Raw genomic sequence first — 18919 nt, 5'->3', positions numbered from 1 at the left:
TCTCTCTGATATGAGGGATTTGAAAGGCAGGGCAGGGGGTTGTGGGAGGTAGAGAGGGAAAAAATGGAGCAGGATGGGACTGGGGAGGGAGACAAAGCACAAGATAATAATTACATATGGCCATGTAAATTTTCATATCATTCGATGTTCGGGTAAAAAGAAATCAAGAGATAAGGCTTTTTAAATATAAACTTAATTTCTAATTTCTCTTCAGTGAAAACTGAAAAGGAATCCCCTAAAATGTTAATAGTGATTATTCTAGGTTGTAGAATTATGGATAGTTTTTACTTGCTTTTAATATTTTTCAGAATTTTCTAAATTATTTGTAAGAAAAATACATTAATCAGCAAAAGTTGTATCAGCCAATTATGCATCCTGTTACAGGTGACAGAAAACTAAATTCAAAGTGGCTTAGAAATGACAGGAATTTATGGGTAACACAATTGAGAATGTTCAGTTATGGTTTAATCAAGGCCCTAGCTTCATTTCCTGCAAATATTTTATGTTTGGTCTATTTCTGTGTTTACCTTCATCCCTAGATTGACTTCCTTCATAACGGCAAAATGGCTTCAGGGTCTCCAGGCTTTCTTTCTTTATAGCATACCACACAGAAGGAAAAACAAACAAACAAACAAACAAACAAACAAAAAGCATCTGTGCACCACTCAGATTGAGCCAGTTTAAGACACAGGTCTACTCATGAACTAGTCACTGTGGTTTAGGGATGCTGCTAGTCCATTTCTCAATAGCTAGAGTTGGAGCTGTTGTAAGATTCCCTAGAACCATATGGACCACCAAACACAAATTCAGGGCCATTGGAAATGATCAAGGAGGGAGTGGATGCTTGATCGACCTGTCTGTTGTAAACATTTAAAAATAAAATGCTTGCTTACTTAATTTAAAAGACTAAAAGGTGTAATGCAGTGAAAAGGGCACCAGGAAACGACAAGGATGTTCCTTCCTTCCCACTCCTATGCTACATCATACTAGATACAATATTAATGAAATAAGAAAGGAAAAGGTATACAGATTGGGAAGCAAGACATAAAACTGTTCCCAGATGACATGATTGTCTATGTAGAACATCCAAAAGAATCAAGGGAAAAACTCCTGGAACTAATAAAAGATTAAAGCAAGATTGCAGGATACAAGGTTAATATACAAAAGTCAATTGCTTTCCTATATACCAACAGTAAACAAGTTGGATTAAAATTAGAAACACAAATCACTTGCATTTGTGCCCAACAAACTAAAATGCTTAGGTATAAATCTGACATATCTATAAGAACTATATGAGGAAAAGTACAAAACTCTGATGAATAAAGCCAAAGAACAAAATAAATGGAGAAATATCCATGGGTAAGAAGACTCAATATTGCCAAGTTGTCAACCCTTCCCAAGTTGATCTCTAGATTCAAGGCAATCCCAATCAAAATCCCCGTAGGTTATTTTGTGGAGATCAACAAACTGATTCTAAGGTTTCCACGGAGAGGCAAAAGACCCAGAAAAGCCAACATGATATGGAAGAAGAACAAAGTTGGAGGACTGACATTATTCAACATCAAGACTTACTATAAAGCTACAGTAATCAGGGGCAGCTGGGTGATTCAGCCAGTCAAGTGTCCGCCTTCAGCTCAGGTCATGATCCCAGAGTCCTGGGGTAGAGCCCGGCACTGGGTTCCCTGCTCAGAGGGGAAGCTGCTTCTCCCACTCCCTCTCCCCCGATCATGCTCTCTCTCACTATCTCTCTTTGTCTCTCTCAAATAAATAAATAAAATCTTTTTTTAAAAAGTTACAGTAATCAAAACAGTGTGGAACTGGCAAAAGAATAGACAAATTATCAATGGGACAGAAAAGACAGCCCCAAAATAGACCCATGTAAGTATAATGAACTAAACTTTGACAAAGGCATAAAGGAAATACAATGAGCAAAAACATTCTCTTCAACAATGGTGTTAGAACAAGTGGATGTCCATGTGCAAAACAGCGAATCTAGACAGAGACTTTGTACCCGTCACAAAAATTAACTCAAAATGGATCATAGACTTAAATGCAAAACTATAAACTCCTAGAGGATAACACAGAAGAAAACCTAAATGATCTTAGGTATGGTGATGCCTTTTTAGATACAACACAAGGACACAATGCATGAAAGAGATCATTGATAAGCTGGGCTTCATTAAAATTAAAACCTGGGATGCCTGGGTAGCTCAGTAGGTTAAGCCTCTGCTTTTGGCTCAGGTCATGATCTCAGGGTCCTGGGATTGAGCCCCACATCGGGCTCTCTGCTCAGCAGGAAGCCTGCATCCCCATCTCTCTCTGACTGCCTCTCTGCCTACTTGTAATCTCTCTCTGTTAAATAAAATATTTTTAAAAAATCAAATTAAATTAAATTAAAACCTGCTGCTCTGTGAAAGACAGTATCAAAAGAAAGAGAAGACATGCCCCAGATGGGGAGAAAACACTGGCAAAAGACACATCTGATAAAGGACTATTATCTAATACACACAAATAACTCTTAAAATTCAAAAGTGAGGGGTGTCTGGGTGGTTCAGTCATTAAGCTTCTGCCTTTGGGTCAGGTCAAGATCTCGGGGTCCTGGGATTGAGCCCCACATCAGGCTCCCTTCTCAATAAGGGGTCTGCTTCTCCCTCTGCCCCTCCCCACTCATGCTCTCCCTCTCTCTCTCTCTCTTTCTCTCTGTCTGAAACAAACAAACAAACAAACAAACTCAACAATGAGATTTTTAAAATGGACCAAAGACCATGGCAGACATCCCACCAAAGAAAATATACAGATGGCAAGTAAACATATGGAGAGATGCTCCACTTCATAAGTCATCAGAGAAATAGAAATTAAGAGATGATACAACTACAGACCTGTTAGGTTTTATTTATTTCCAGAACACTGACAAAACCTAATGCTGGCAAAGATATGGAGAAATAGGCATTCTTGTTAATTACTAGTGGGAATGCAAAATGGTATAGAACTTTGAGAAACATTTGGGCTTTCTTACAAAACCATACATATCTTACCATGCCGTCCAGCAATTGTGCTCTTGGGCATTTACCCAAAGAAGATGAAAACACGTGTTCACACAACAACCTGGCCAGATGTTTATAATAGCTTTGTTCATAATTGCGACACTTGGAAGCAACCAAGATACCCTGCAGTAGATGAATGGATGAACTGCCATACATCCAGACAACGGAATATCATTCAGGGCTAAAAATAAATGACAGGCAGCCATGCAAAGACATGAAGAAAGCTGAACTGCATATTTCTAAATGAAAGAACTCAATCTGAGAAGGTCACATACCAAGTAGTGCCATTCTGAAAAAGGCAAAACTATGGAGCTAATAAAAGATCAGTGGTTGCCAGGTGGAGGTGGGGGAGATGAATTAGGCAGAGCACAGAGGATTTTTAAGGCAATGAAATTACTCTATATGATGGGTGAATATTGTTATATGTCAGTCCCAACATAATGAATATACAATACCAAGAATGAACCCTTAGGTAAATTATGGACTCTGAGTAATAATGTATCAATGAAGGTTCATCCTAGGTTTAAAAAAGAATAAAAAGGTACCATTCTGGTAAATGATGCCAATAATTGTGGGAGCAGGAGGTATATGGAAATTGTTGTGCCTTCCTCTCAATTTTACTATAAACCTAAAACTGCTTTTTCAAAAAAATTAATATATAAAGGCAGGACACCTGGGTGGCTCAGTCAGTAAAGCATCTACCTTTGGCTCAGGTCATGATCCCAGGATCCTGGGATCAAGTCCCACATCCGGCTCCTTGCTCTGGAGGGAGCCTTCTTCTCCCTCTGCTTGCCGCTTCCCCTGCTTGTGCATACACTCTCTCTCTGACAAATAAATAATAAATTATTTAAAAATAGCAACAAAAAAATAAAATTTATTAAAAAACGGGAAGAGGAGGAAGGGCACTGGGACCCAAAATCAGGAGACCTGAGTTCAAATTCTGCCACCACCTTTTACTTCCTATAAGATTTGGGGCAGTTCTCCAGGTCATTCAGCAGGTTTCCTGCTCTGTTAAATAGCTACCTAAAAGCCCAGTCCAAATAAATAAATAAATAAATAAATAAATAAATAAATGCCCAGTCCTAGGAAGGAAGAAGGGTAACATGCAGGCAGATACAGGATGTGGATTTGTTGGCACGACGTTCAAGGCGTTCCCAGCTGATGGCTTCCATTTTTTCAGTGAAAGAGACATGCATTGCTTACAGAGCAGGAGGTGAAGTGGGGGTCCTTGAGGTAGAGGGAGCGCCGAAAAGGTTTAAAATCAGTGTTGCCAAAGTGAGAGAGGAATGTAGTACGAGCATCCTCACAAACTAATAACTCAGTAAATATTTCTCAATAAAGAATAGCTTTAAAAATGATAAAGGTGCTCTGTATGATGAGAACAAAATGAGCTACAAGAATGAATGCGCTATCCAAATATAAAATAAGATGATGATTGAAGTTAGAGGCTAATAAGAGAATTCACTTGCCAGACATTTGCTTTGGATTTTCTCAAATGCAGATGTTCTGTTTGAGTAAGACGCTTTTAGAGGATGAACTCTAAGTATTTTCACATGGAACACCGCAATCCCTATGTAATTTGGACTCATGGCTGTGTACCACAGCAATTTATCTAACTTGAGCATCACCAGGACTAAACAATTAACTCAACCTGGAAATTAAATTTAACTCAACCTGGAAAAGGTAAGAGAAGCTATTAAAAAAAATAATGATAAAGACGGAACATCCGGGTGGTTCAGTGGGTTAAGCCTCTGCCTTCGGCTCAGGTCATGGTCTTGGGGTCCTAGGACTGAGCCCCACATCAGGCTCTCTCTGCTTGGTGGGAAGCCTGCTTCCTCCAATCTCTCTACCTACTTGTGATGTCTCTCTCTGTCAAATAAATAAACAAAATCTTAAAAAAAAAAAAGGCAAAATGTCATTTTCCTGGAGTCAACAAAGGGCAGTGTAAGACACTGACACAGCAAGGGAATATACAATTGAGGAGAGCTTTTGTTATGTTTATGTTATATAGGTATCGGAAGAAAGGGACTTCTTTGCATAGGATGTAGGCGAGCTTATTACCAAGTCCCCTTTTTTCCCCTCACCACCCGGTAGGGTGGGGCTTTATGAAATATGTTCAGGCTTTTTCCTTCAAAGGCACCCTCCCAGTCCTCACTTTCATCCCAGTGAAAACTTTGCTTGGCATCCCAGCATCAAGGGAATTCACCTTGATGGGAAAATAAATAAATAAATAAATACTTACTTACTTCTTGCCCCAACCCTCAACAAGAATACCGGAGCTGTTTCTTGTGAACCTGGCAGTCTTGTTTGACAATATAATGAGATCTGGTTAAACAGATGAAAAATGCCTTAACCTGAGTGTTTATCTCAACCCTGTCAGAGCGTTCAGCCCCCCAGGCACTCCCTTCTCTGCAGAGAGGGTCAAGAACCTTTTCTTGCAGCCCATGACTCTGAGCTGGAGTCTTGCTACACCAAGGCACTTTTGCAACAGCAGAAGGCAGGGGTTTCTGTCAGTTTGAATTTCCTGAAGTGTACTGGCCTGTGTCACGATCTCAATGGTGTCTGAGGGCAGTCTATTCTGTCAAACCCCTGGAACAGAATGGGAAGGGAGAGGAGAAAGTGAGCATTAGAAAGTGGCCAAAAAGCAGGTTGGTAAGAGATATTCAGCAGTGTCCGGCTAGGACTGGGCTGGGTGTGCGGGAGGCTGGGACCTCACGGATGAAGAAACTTGAGAAAGCACCCTCTCAAGGTTCTAGACAACCAAATGCATAGGCTCGGCAGAGTCTGTATTCTAGGCGACTGTTAGTCATTTCTTTAAAGCCAAGTGTATGAAAAACAGAGTGAAAAGGAATTGAGAAATTACCCAATTAACGTAAATAAATTATGCAGCCAATCAGGATAGCTTTTAACGAAGATGCAATTTATTACTTGAATGTTTAGTGTGAGAATTAGTCTGACCCAGCAGTGATTGTGGACCCATCCACCTCGGGCATTTGCTTTTGAACCTGATCTTTTTCTCTGCAAATCCCTAGCACAGATCAGTAACACTTACGCACTGTGCTGTAGTCATGGACTTACATGGATTTCCTCCACCTAATGGGGCGCCTTGAAAGCTAAGTAGTGTTTTCTCCTGCACATCTTCCTTCCTAGAAGGTGTTCTATAAATAGACAATATTGAATTAATCAGTTAATTCATGAATAAAATGAGTTCTTTTGAGAAATAATACAGAAATATGTACCTTGAGGGTTAGCACTCTGGGCTCTCTGGGAACCAGGTTACCATGCACCTTTGTCCTTCCCCACCATGCTCCAAATAAAGGGATAGGTTTCAACACAAAGTAACTGCCCCCAAGTGCTTCAGGAAGACATCAGCTTCCCCTCCGCTTCCTGTTCTGATGCCAGGGCGGCACTGACATTCAGCTACCCGTCACTTGCATACTTGCCCCATGTAGACTTGATTTTCATGAAGGATCAAGTGATTTCCAGAAAGTTTCTTGAAGGGATAGAAATATATAAATATAGTTAAATATTCAAAAAGTTTTGTAGGAGGGCATCTGGATGGCTCAGATGGTTAAATGTCTGCCCTGGGCTCAAGCCATGATCTTGGGGGCCTGGGATCATGTCCCACGTCAGACTCCCTGCTCCTTGGGGAGCCTGCTTCTTTCTCTGCCTCTCTCTCTTTCTCTCTCACTCTCTCTCTCTCTCTCTCTCTGCCTCTCATATATAAATAAATAAAATCTTAAAGAAAGTTTTTTTTTTTTAAGTTTTTAGGAGATATTTAACCAAGTTATCATTACCTGGAATTTATTTTCTTTCAGTGGTTCACTTTATTTTAGAACATATCACACTGTAGTCTGAGCTAGTCTACTGTTTATTTCCACAGAGACTCTAAGCTCTTTGAAGACAAGGAAAGACCTTGACTTTTTACCTGTCACATGCTTGGCACACAGTCATGACTCGATATTTGCAGAATACAGAAATTAAGAATGTATTTGGAGATAAGCACAAAGGAATCTAAGATACACGTCTAATTTTTATTGGACTTTGTCTCCCTATGAGGGGGACACTGTTGCTCTAGCTTACTCTCGATGACACTGACCATGGTAATGCAGACATAGAGGAAAAACCATAGACTTCACGTGCCTTGTGTGACGCTCTCGTGTGTATCAGTTTGGGGGTTTTGCTTTCTCTTTAAAGTGTGTGTAAGTGAAATGAACACCAAATAGTCTGGATTGCACAAACTGCCTTCCCCAAATTGTAGTCTGCCCAACACCCAAGGAAATCAGATCTTAAAAATAGAAGGAAAGCCCACAGTGGAGAACGTGACGCCCTAGAGAGAGAAGGAGGCCAGACAGTGGAGCTGTACAGGGCAAAAGGCAAAGCTGGCAGGAACAAAGGAGATGTTGTCCCCGTTTTTCCCTTTGGATTGTTTCCACAAGGTTAGAACTGAAATAAAGCGACATGTTACTCAGAAAATTAAGATGTCCCTTTTAAAAATGATCTCTCCAGTGATCATCAGGGCAGCCCGCATCCCGAGGGTCGTTAACCTTCTGCCCTCCATCCCTAACCCCGGGGGCACTGGGGGTATCTGTCTAAGAGACCGGCTTCCAGAGGGGGTCAGTATTCCCTCTTAAGAGCCCCCCAGAGCAAATGACTGAACAGATTAGGACGGATTAGACAGATAACAACTCAGACCCTTTTACAAGCACATTTTTCACTCGACACTCAAATTCCCTTCTGTGCCCCACAGTGTCACACAGCCCAACGACTGGATAGTATTACTGAAATATCTTTGCGCCAGCCGAGTGCGTGGAACTGTGCAAAGCCAGATGTTCCTGTAAGCCTGTTTTACTGAGTTATTTATATCCATATAATATTTGACATTTCCTGTGTTGTTAAAGAGTTGGGGGCCTTGACGTATTTTTAAGAGAACGGTGCCGACTTTTTATTTTTTTCTTTGATGCCCAGCACCAGAACTAAGTAATAGAGAAGGGTTGAATTAAACAGATGCTTAGATATCTAAAGTCTACCTTATTTTAATGCCTTTCATCTTAAATGATCTTCATGAACGGCAAGATGCTAGAGTCATCTAGATGGAGCGTATGAATTAAGCCTACCATGCAATAAAACACATGCCCATGGGCTTAAAATAAGTCAGCCATAGACAAAAAATTTTAATAAATATTGAAAATATAACCCACATTTCTAGGACTAAACTTTATGGAGTATTGATACATAAATTATATCATCCCTTTGAACTTGATAGATATGGAAAGGGCTAGTTAAAATATTTTCAGGCTTAATAAAATATTAGCTGGCAGATTTCTCTGGTTAAGTGAAATAATGGAAACTTTATAAAGCTGAAAGTATTTGGTTGATTCAAAGTGGTAAGAATATTTATACTGTGTATGAAATTCGATATCACAAAAAGTAATCATTCTGTTTTCTTTCTTTACTGTAAGGAACCATTCACAAATTATTCTCTTTATTTTTAAGATTTCCAAATTTGAAAGAAACTTTCCCCTTTATAGGATGACAAAAGAATGGGGTCCTGGTTAACAATCAATTTTTGGTATCTCTGCTGCCCAACACTGAAAGCAAGGTTTTTAGAAAAACAGAAGAAACATGTGAATTATTTATGGGCTTTTTGGTCTTCAGAGGTGCTTTATAAACTTCTACTTTTTTTCTAAGAGTTATTTATTTCTTTGAGAGAGAGAGAGTGGGGGGATGGGCAAAGAGAGATGAGAGAGAGAATCTCAAGCAGACTCCCAACCAAGGGCAGAGCCCAATGCAAGACTCGAACCCACGATCCTGAGATCATGACCTGAGCTGAAATCAAGAGCCCAGCACTCGACTGACTGAGCCACGTAAGCTCCCCATTTTATAAACTTTTCAAAACTCCCTATGCTGTTTTTTTTTTTTAATCTTAAGATTAGTTTCCTTCTCCAAAAGCAGAAAAGGTATGCTTATGTCATTATACAGAGAAACTTCCAGTCTTCCACTGAATGCCTTATTCCTATTCATCCACTCTATACCCCTTTCCACTCTCTGAAGCTGAGGACCCTCCTTGTAAATCAAATCCTTCCCCTAATTTCAGAAAAAAAGATGTCATGGCCCAGCCGTGACAGTAAGCCTGCCCACTCCAACCCAGCAGTCAAATCCCTTGCAAATCCACTAAGCTGTGATAAGTCTCAAGTCTTCAAATAACGGAGATATCCTCTTGGAGCATGGAGATCAGGAGAGCCCTCAGGACACAGGCTTGCTTTTTGTAGCCTCTTATTACTGATCATATCAGATTCTGCACTGAATCATGCCAAGATTGCCCCAGTACCAGTTGGGATATGGGAGTAGTATCTGGAAGGCCAGTATGATCTAAACCACTGACAAAGGCTTTACTCTGGATCTGTGTCTCCCAGATTTCTCCAGAACCTAGCTAGACCACTGGTCTCTGGCTCCCAAGTCAAGATCTTTTCCCACCTCCTGAACCTTAAAATTTTTTCCTCCTACAAATATTTAAACCCCTACTCTTTCCTATCAAAGACTAGATTTTTGTTTCCCTCAACATTTATCATTCAACTTTGCTTCTTTCCTATTTACTTTAGAACTTTTTCCTTACTCCCCTAACAGTGTCTGTCGAATGCTAGAAATTTTCCCATTAGGAGCCACCTGTAGTTCCCTGGGACAATTGTCCCATAGTGTTGGTCATAGTGTTTGGGAAGAGGTCAAATTTCTGTTCACAATTTTCTTTTATCAGCCTTCAAATACACACATCCAGTATATTCTCATGGCAACATTTCCTATTCTGAAGTATAAATTTATACACCAAATACAAAGACTCAAGTCCAAGAGATATTTCCTCCAGAAGATCTGGCCCTTTCTTCAAAGATACCAATTGATTCACCTAGTTGGACCCTAGAGTTTATGAAACAAAGGTCCCATGTTTTGACTTTGAGGTTGGCAAGTTCATTTCACATTTCACATTTGGGGTTGGCAAGTGACTTTCACAGTCACAAGCAATACATTCACCCAGCAAAACTGGATTAGTGGACGTGGATACATAAGACAATTCATCAGCACCAAATGGAAAACTAACAAAATATATTATACTGGGTTTGGTAACTTAAAATTTCCAAATGTGAGTACTGTATGCTTAAGTCTAAAGAATGACATCCATCCCAAAAAAATGGAGATAAAGAATGATATAGAATCTAGAAGAGTTAGGACCCATCGTGCATCACAGGTTCTAGCTTATGAAAACTAAATGTAAATAAGAAAACATAAGCAAAGCACCTAGCACTGTGTCCATTATATAATAAGGGTTTTATAAATCATAGCTAGAATCATTATGGTTATTATATTTGGGATAGGTAGAGTCTTGCCTTTAAAAAAAGACATGGAGGCACAGAGAGGGAAAAGCTACCTACTACCGGGCAAACCCTCCTCTCCTACTCCTGTCCCAAATCTCTACTCTCAAAGCAAAGACTGCCTATAGAGTGGCCTATTCCTGATTCCCATCCTCTGAACATAACATTCAGAAACGCTTAGAAAACAAACATCTAGTCACCAGATGTCCCTAACATCTGGCTAAACCCATAAAACTATCCTCTACCACCACTACCTCCTTCCTAAACTCCAAAGTGCAAGGGGGGGGAAAGAAACTTATGAAATCTCTGATGTAGTGAAATCAGATCTTGACATGTTCATCTTTGTGATTTTTTTTCTTTCTTTGTTGTATGCCCCTGACTCTCTCCTCCGTTGTTCAGAGGCACCCACATGGCCATAAGGAAAAGTTTGACTTCTATAGCGAGAGGATTGAAAGAGAAGAAAGTCTAGTATTCTTTTCTTTTTCAAGTTTGAAGCTAAGCTCTTGCGAGTCAAAAGGGAAGGTCATAAGTGTAACAGGAGGTAATGTGTGTGCCAGAGCAAAGAAGCCAGAGAAGAGGAGGAAAAGGAAATGATCATCCCTCCAGGCTAGAGAGACCTGATCATGGTAGCCTGGGCTGGCAGTAGAGGAGTGGATGGGTGGAGGTCAAGGTTAGAACATGTCAGGGGCTGACTTTACTAGGGGCTGACTTTACTAGAAGTAAACCTGGGGGGATTCATTAGAGAGAAAGGAGTTCACATGGAGAGAGCCAAGCAGCACACCAGCTCACCAAACTGGGGGCCCCAGTAGAAGTGAAATTCCTGAAGACCCTCATGCACTGTTCAAGAGGTATACCAGCTGACCTCAGTGCTCTCAGGGAAGGGTCTGCTGGCATGAGTTTCTTGCAAGAAACCTGTGGCTTCTCCAGCAGAAGGACACCCTGGCCAAGCTCCAAGACTTTGCTGAGCCTCAGTGTGGGGGTCAATCTGTGAACACTCCAGGATCCTCATGCATCCTTATTATGGGATGGGTCGCCTGACTCCTAACCAAACAAGAATGGTATAGAAAGGAAAATGCAAATAAAATTTTTTTTAAAAAAAAAGAAAAAAAAAAAAGAAAGAAAGAAAGCTCAGCATGGGTCCTTGGGTTGCCTGGACCAAGATCTTTCAACCCCAGCACTACTCTTATTTGAAGCTGTTTAATTCTTTTTTTTTTTTTTTAAGAATTTATTTATTTGACAGAGAGTTAGAGAGAACTAGGGAGCACAGGCGGAGGGAATGGCAGAGAGAGAAAGAGAAGCAGGCTCCCCGTTGAGTAGGGAGTCTGATTTGGGGCTTGATCCCGGGACCCTGGGATCCTGACCCAAGCCAAAGGCTGATGCTGAGCCACCCAGGTGCCCCGGAGCTGGATAATTCTTTTTTGTGGGGGTTGTTCTGTGCACTGGAGAATATTCGATAGCATCCCTGGGCTATAGCCACTAGATGCCAACAGCACACCACTACTTCCTAGTTGCAACAATCAAACCCTGTCCAGACACCCCCTGCAGGGGTAGGCATGCAGAGCTGCCCCTATGGAATTATTGGTCTGGACAGGAAGGAGACCATCCCTAATTACAGTGAATCTGTATCTACCTTCAATATTCCAGGGCAAGACATCAGTGATATCCATTTGTAGCCACAATTTGTGACTGGCAAGCCCAGTCACAAATCTCAGATGTGACACTAATAAGTGCACTTATTTTAAGAATCTCAACATATTTAAAGCACTCAGTACTACTATCAATAATTATTAGTTCTAATAATTAGTTCTTAATAATTATTCATTGGTAATACTTGTTAAATAATTATTAATATCAACACAATAGTCTTACAACACACACATATACACACACATGCAAACTTTTAATATTAGAAGTCTGATGTAAACCAGCTCCAGTGCATGGAACACCTGGGTGGCTCAGTCAGTTAAGTGTCTGCCTTTGGCTCAGGTCATGATTCCAGGGTCCTGGGATAGATCCCAGGGCTCTCTGCTCAGAGGGCAGTCTGCTTCTCTCTTTCCCTCTGGGTGCTCTCTCTCTCTCTCTCAAATAAATAAATAAAATCTTTAAAAAAAAATAACCAACTCCTGGGCAAATGATTTCTGAGTGCAGTTAAGAAGTTCAGTAGTTAAGGGGTGCCTGGGTGGCTCAGTGGGTAAAAGCCTCTGCCTTCGGTTCGGGTCATGATCCCAGGACTGGGATGGGGCCCCGCGTCGGACTCTCTGCTCAGCGGGGAGCCTGCTTCCCTTCCTCTCCCTCTGCCTGCCTCTCTGCCTACTTGTGATCTCTGTCAAATGAATAAATAAAATCTTTAAAAAAAAAAAAAGAAGAAGTTCAGTAGTTAATTGTGAAAGGGACATTTTTATTAGCCTAAGGACTTCGGGAGCAATAAATGGAAACTAGGTAACAATGATGCAAGTGGTCAAACCCCAAAAATGGAAACAAGTCTAATACAGAATTTGGGACTGTTGGCAATTGTTGTGGAACTGACATCCCTTGCCTTATTAACATTATGCTCAAATATATATTAGTAAGCTTCCCCACTTAGTAGATGTATAATATTGATAAGAAATTAATTTTTCTAATGCTTTTTATTCACCAACAAAACCCAGATATAATAACATACTATAGGATTGCACTACAGATTAAATGAACTAAGTCATTAAAGCAATCAGCACAGGGCTGGACAATTAATAATATCTTAATAGAGTTAGCCACTGTTATTTTCACCATAACAGAATAGCAAATTGAACTGGCGAATGATGCAAATAAACACATTTTGCAGCTCTGACTTATCTGATCCCCACTCAGCCTTGTGACACAGACACAGTGACCCTAACCCCCCTTTAACACAGAAGTGAAATGCTGCAAGTCGAACAGACTTGTTCCCAGACACATCACTAGCGCTTGGCAGCCTAAGGCTTTAGGCTAGATCCTTTGGTCCCTACCTGAGTTCCCTTCTACCAGACAGCTCTACACCCTGCCGAGAATTAAAACCCCTAAGTCAGGATGATTTCAGCTGACTCAGATGGCTTAAAATTCCTTCAAGTGAGGAATCCTCTTTGCTCATATAACTAGACATTCAGAGGTTGGGCAGATTCCAAGAACAAGCAACCAGGACTCTGGCTGCATTTCCCTGAGATGCTCTAGAGCTGCCTCCCTCTGAGTATCAACTTCGTTCTTATGGCAGCTGCCCTGGGGTCATAAAATGGCCAACAGAAGACACTGAGGTGGAGAGAGAGAAAGTAGCTATCTACTGCTTCTCCTAAAAGTGAGAAAGAACATTCCAGATGCCTCTGCCATCTTTGCCTCCAGCAGAATAAGGCCACATGGCCCCTCTTGAACACCATGTGTTCAAGGAGAATGGCATTGCCCTGATTTTTGTTTTCAAATCACAGCCCATCCCTGGAGCCAAGGGGGGCTGAGGCATCCCTTAGAAACCAGGACAGGGCGTGAAGAGGTGTGCACTGTGCTTGGATTCGCTCAGGAAGGAAGGGAAGGAAAGGTAGGCTTCCACCAAACCCAGCTTCCTAACGAGGGCCATTGTCCAGTTTCCACTTCCTTTGTGGTGAACGTCCACAAAAAAAGAGTTCTAGATGAATTTAAAAAGCCCTCACAAGGAAGTGGGATTTAAGGAGCCTTTGAGAGAACTGGGGGACTCCTACATCCCTCGTAGAGGCATTTCTATCCAAAACAGGAGAAGCGGCAGGTCTGGATGAAGAGGAACTAATGGCATGAAATCCTCAAAAAGATGAAAATCCCATGGAACTTCCTTCCAAAGCCTCAGACATCCCACCAAGGGCTTCACGGTCTTCCCTGACATTTCATTTGCTCCAAGTAACAAAAAGCAGCTCTACACCCTCGGTTTGTTATTTAACACATTGCAGAGAAGTTGGCCGGTCGGGTTTTTATGAATTGTTCCTCCTCTGGAACGTCGTAAATCCTTAGCGGTTCTTCCAGTGTTGGGTTCACTCTGTTTCCAGCTTTCAGCCGCAGCTGATTCACAGATACCGCCTCACACTGGCCCGAAGATGTCCCCCGAGGCCCGGGATGACGAGCTGAGAAACCCTTCCTGGCGCCTGGGGGAGAGGACTACTTAGGTTATGCTTTCCTCCCGGGCTTGGGGCTTCTGTGCAGTCCTGAGCGGAAAGCCACCGCTCTGGGCCACCCGGTAGAAGGCAGAGGGCGGGCGTGCAGGGGCAGGCAGAGAGGAGGCATCCTTCTTACAGGTCAGAGAAGAGGAGAGAGCAAGAGGGAAGCCCAGAACCGGTGGGTGTGCTGTGGCTTTACTGCTTCCTGAGCGGTCCCCAGCTCCCCACCCAGAACCCACACTGGGGTGGAAAGGGACAGCAGCGAGCACAGAGTGAACCTTCCAGGCCCTCCACGATGCTCTGACCATGGGCCCCGCGTGCAACCTGTTCCTCCCCATCACCCCCCCCCCCCCCCCCGCGAGGTGCCGAGCCTTTACGCACTCTCAGGTAAATCCTGAGAAGTCCTATCGCTAGGAGAAAAGAACAGAAGCAGTTCCAGCAAGTCAGCTGCCCTTTTAGGGCTACCCAAATATTCCCAGATGACTGGCGACCACCACTCCTCCAGGCACGCACACTTTCCAGCATTAAGCTAAGAACCGTTGCACCAGCATGGCCCCCAAACTCAGTCACCCCCTCAAATCTCCATGAGCAGCAAACCCAAAGTTAGGGGGCACGAGGGGGGGGAATTGGACAGAAGACCAAAAAGAAGAGCCGCTTGCTTATGGCATATGTCCTGGTCACCTCTTTCTGTTCAGGGACCTGCGCAGTGGATCTCGAAACCCCGGGCAGGGCGGGCTGAGGTCTGGGGGTCCACCAGAGACATCCCTGGGCCTTGCTAGCAGAGCGCTTCTCCTCGCTCCACACATGTGCTCCCTGAGCTGCGCGAGCCCCAGCCCTTCTGTTTCTGTTTATTTGTCTTGCGCCGTGTTGTTTTATTAACCAGAAACTTGAAAAGGAGACTTTCTTTGTTGTATTGCCATTTGGCAGAAGACTAGAGGTTACAGTAGCAAGCGAGCCTAAACATTTTATTTTTTTTTTTTAATCTCGATGAAAGTTTCTTCCAGAGAGAAAAACTATATCCGATTCCCTGTCTCCCATTGAACCTCCAAAGGACTTCCCACACCTTACCTTCAAATAACAGAACCCCAGCCAACGAAAATGGAAAAACGTAAATTTGTGCACGTAAAATGAAAAATCAGAGGGTGCCGACAGGCCTGTGTCAACAGGGTATTTTTAGCTATCAGTGAATTTTTAGAATCAAGCTCTCCGGCATGGTTCTTTGCACAAGAACCTGGGGTGTGTGTTTTTAGGATCTCCGCAGCCATAACTATCTTTATCTCATTTTTATCCTTGTTAAGTGGAGAGGATCCCTACTTAAATGATGAGGAAAACAGAGGCCCAGTGCAGGGGAGAATGGCGGGCAGAAGTTTCTGGTGAGTGAAGGGCAAAGATGACTGTCTACGCAGGACAAACCCTTAATCACTACACCTCTCCGGCCGTCATGCCCAGATCTTCATTTCTCAATATCTACTTGCAAGCCCCCTCCATAGAATTAAATGGTGCCCTTTTATTGTACATTATGTTCATCTTTCTCCATTACAGACTTCCTCTGCCCTAAGCTCAAAGGAAAAAATTCCACGCGGAAGGAGCTCTCTTGGCAAGGTTCTCAGAGTGTCTGTCCAGGATCCTCACCGAATGGTTTGAACGCAAAGGTGACAGTGAGTGACGGCTGAGGTTCATTTATCTCGGGTGCCGCCACCGGTTCCAGGGGAGGGGATGCAGGCAGCAGCTCAATTTTCCCTCTATTTCCCTCAGCAGCCACGGGTGGCTAAGTCTCAACGATCAAGCTGTGGCCGTTAGAGGGAGGAAATGGAATCGGAGAAGAGAGAGGCAAAGTTACCCACCATGGAGAGCCCAGGGTGCTTAGAGCTTGTCCAGGTCCCCGAGCCCCCAGCCCGGGCGTACTGGAACAAACCCTCTAGGGCTCAGACAGCCCATCGCATTTCCTGAGCTCCTTGTGAACCTAGGTCTCAGTCCCCACCAGTTGGGGTTGCTCAGTGGCTTTGGAGGACCTGTCCTGAATTTCCTGAAAAACTGACTCGATAGGGTCCTGTTGTGCGTCCCTGTCTGGGCTGAGAATCAAGTGGAGGGGTCTTGTCCATGCTCCTTCCCCAAATGGAAAAACTGGACTGCAAACCGCTTCCCTTTTGTCCTCAGTTTCCAGCAACTCTGACACGTTAGGGATCTAAAAGGAGGACACAGTCCTCCAGAGGTGGTGACAGAGACCTTTTTTACCAACATGTTATATTCAGCTCTTATCTGTGGCCAGTGCTGATTCTGACCAAATTTCCCCCATGTCTGGACACTCATCCACTTAAATGATGAAAATGTGAGGTACAACAGAGGCAGCTTTTCCTACAATCATGCAAAAAGAGTGAGAGACTGAAAGATTTTCTTTAAAGTCACTAAACAGAATTGTTTATAAGCTGAATTAGATGAATTCCTAAAGCCAAACACATCTCACTTTTCAGCCTACCACAATGTGTGTGTGTGTGTGTGTGTGTGTGTGTGTCTGTGTGTGTGCCTGTAAACTGAAGAGAGTTTTCTTACCTTAATAATTAGGTCAGGTAGGGCACCTGGGTGGCTCAGTCGTTAAGAGTCTGCCTTCGGCTCAGGTCATGATCCCAGGGTCCTGGGATGGAGCCCCACATTGGGCTCCCTGCTCAGCAGGGAAGAGGCTTCTCCCTTTCCCCCAGCTTGTGTTCCCTCTCTTGCTGTCTGTCAAATAAACAAATAAAATCTTTAAAAAATTAAAAAAATAATAATTAGTTCAGGAATACTATTAGGTTATGAAGCTGCCTCTCTTTGTTTAAAAATCAGTCAGCATTCAGTCACTTGTACTTCCGGTTTTTACTAAAATTAACAGTTTACCAATACATCCCTGGAATTGAGACTGATTTCAATGGAAATAATTCAATGATTTTTTTTCATTAGAAATTTTTCTGGGGATGTTACTATATTTCAGAATAAGTACACTTTTTTAAAGTTTTATTTATTTAAGTAAATTCTACACCCTATGTGGGTGTAGTCATGATCAAGATCAAGAGTCCTATGCTCTTCTGACTGAACCAGCCAGGCGTCCCCAGAAAAGGTTCGTTTTAGCGACTATAGCTACTGAATTCTTTAGAGCTTGGCATAACCAAATTTCATCAGTGACTAAAAAATATTTGAAACATTTAAGATAAAAAACTCTTTATTAATATAGCTAATATTTATTGAGAATCAGATTCTGGACATTGTGCTGAGTACTTTAATACATAAAATAAGTTAATCTTTATTAGAATTTTTTGACATATTAGAACTCTTTGTCAATGAAGACCATTACACAAACCAGGGTCTATTTGACCCAAACCTGGAATATTACCAACCACACTATATTGCTTCATAGTACGGTTGGTGGTGGAAGTTTAATTGTAATTGTGAAATCATTCTTGACAGCACTGTTAGTCAATCAGATTTCTGAGCCCTTAATTGATAGTCAGATTTCTACATATTTAATTATTTTTAAGGCATTTTCCAGTAGTTAAAAGATTATCTTTTATGTTGTTTATATAATAAAAATATAGGTACAAAATAAGTTTTTGTGTATATACTGCATTGCATGATTTTTTTTTTTGAGAATTATTATCCCCATTCCTTGATAATCAAGGATATATTTAGGCTTATATTTTATGTCTCAGTACAGAACCATTTATGTAATGCTAAATACTAATATTTGTGGCTCATCTTAGCCACTTAGAGTGGCTTAGCAAAAATAGTACAACAAGGTCAGATGCAGCAATAAAAACCAGTGTTGTATAAATTCTTTAGAAGATGAACACAAGGGGCGCCTGGGTGGCTCAGGCAGTTGAGCGGCTGCCTTTGGCTCAGGTCATGATCTCGGGGTCTTGGGATCAAGCCCCAAATTGGCCTCCTTGCTCCTCAGAGAGCCTGTTTCTCCCTCTGTCCCTCCCCGTTTGTGTTCTCTTTCTCTCTCAAATAAATAAATAAAATACTTAGTAAACAACAAAAAAAGAACAAGATGCACGCCAATTTTATGTTTCTGGAAATTGTTAAAATGTCAGTTCCCTCAGTTTTCTCTAGGTTCATCACAATCCCAAACACAACCTCAGCAATCGACAAGAAGATTCTAAAATTTATATAGAAAGACAAAGGCACTAGAGTAGACAAAACCATCCTGCAAAAGAACAAAGGCACAGGATTCATGTTATCTATACATAACTATGATTTTAAGACTTACTACAAAGCTAGCATAATCAAGGCCATGTGGTATTGGCAAAAGGTTACATATACAGATCAATAGAACAGAATAGAGAACTCATAAATATACCCACACAAATATAGTCAACTGTTTTTTTTAAATTTAAAATCAATTAATTAACAT

Source organism: Mustela nigripes, chromosome 1 (genome assembly GCF_022355385.1).
Source record: "Mustela nigripes isolate SB6536 chromosome 1, MUSNIG.SB6536, whole genome shotgun sequence".
Taxonomy (NCBI): domain Eukaryota; kingdom Metazoa; phylum Chordata; class Mammalia; order Carnivora; family Mustelidae; genus Mustela; species Mustela nigripes.
This window is presented reverse-complemented; position numbering follows the sequence as displayed.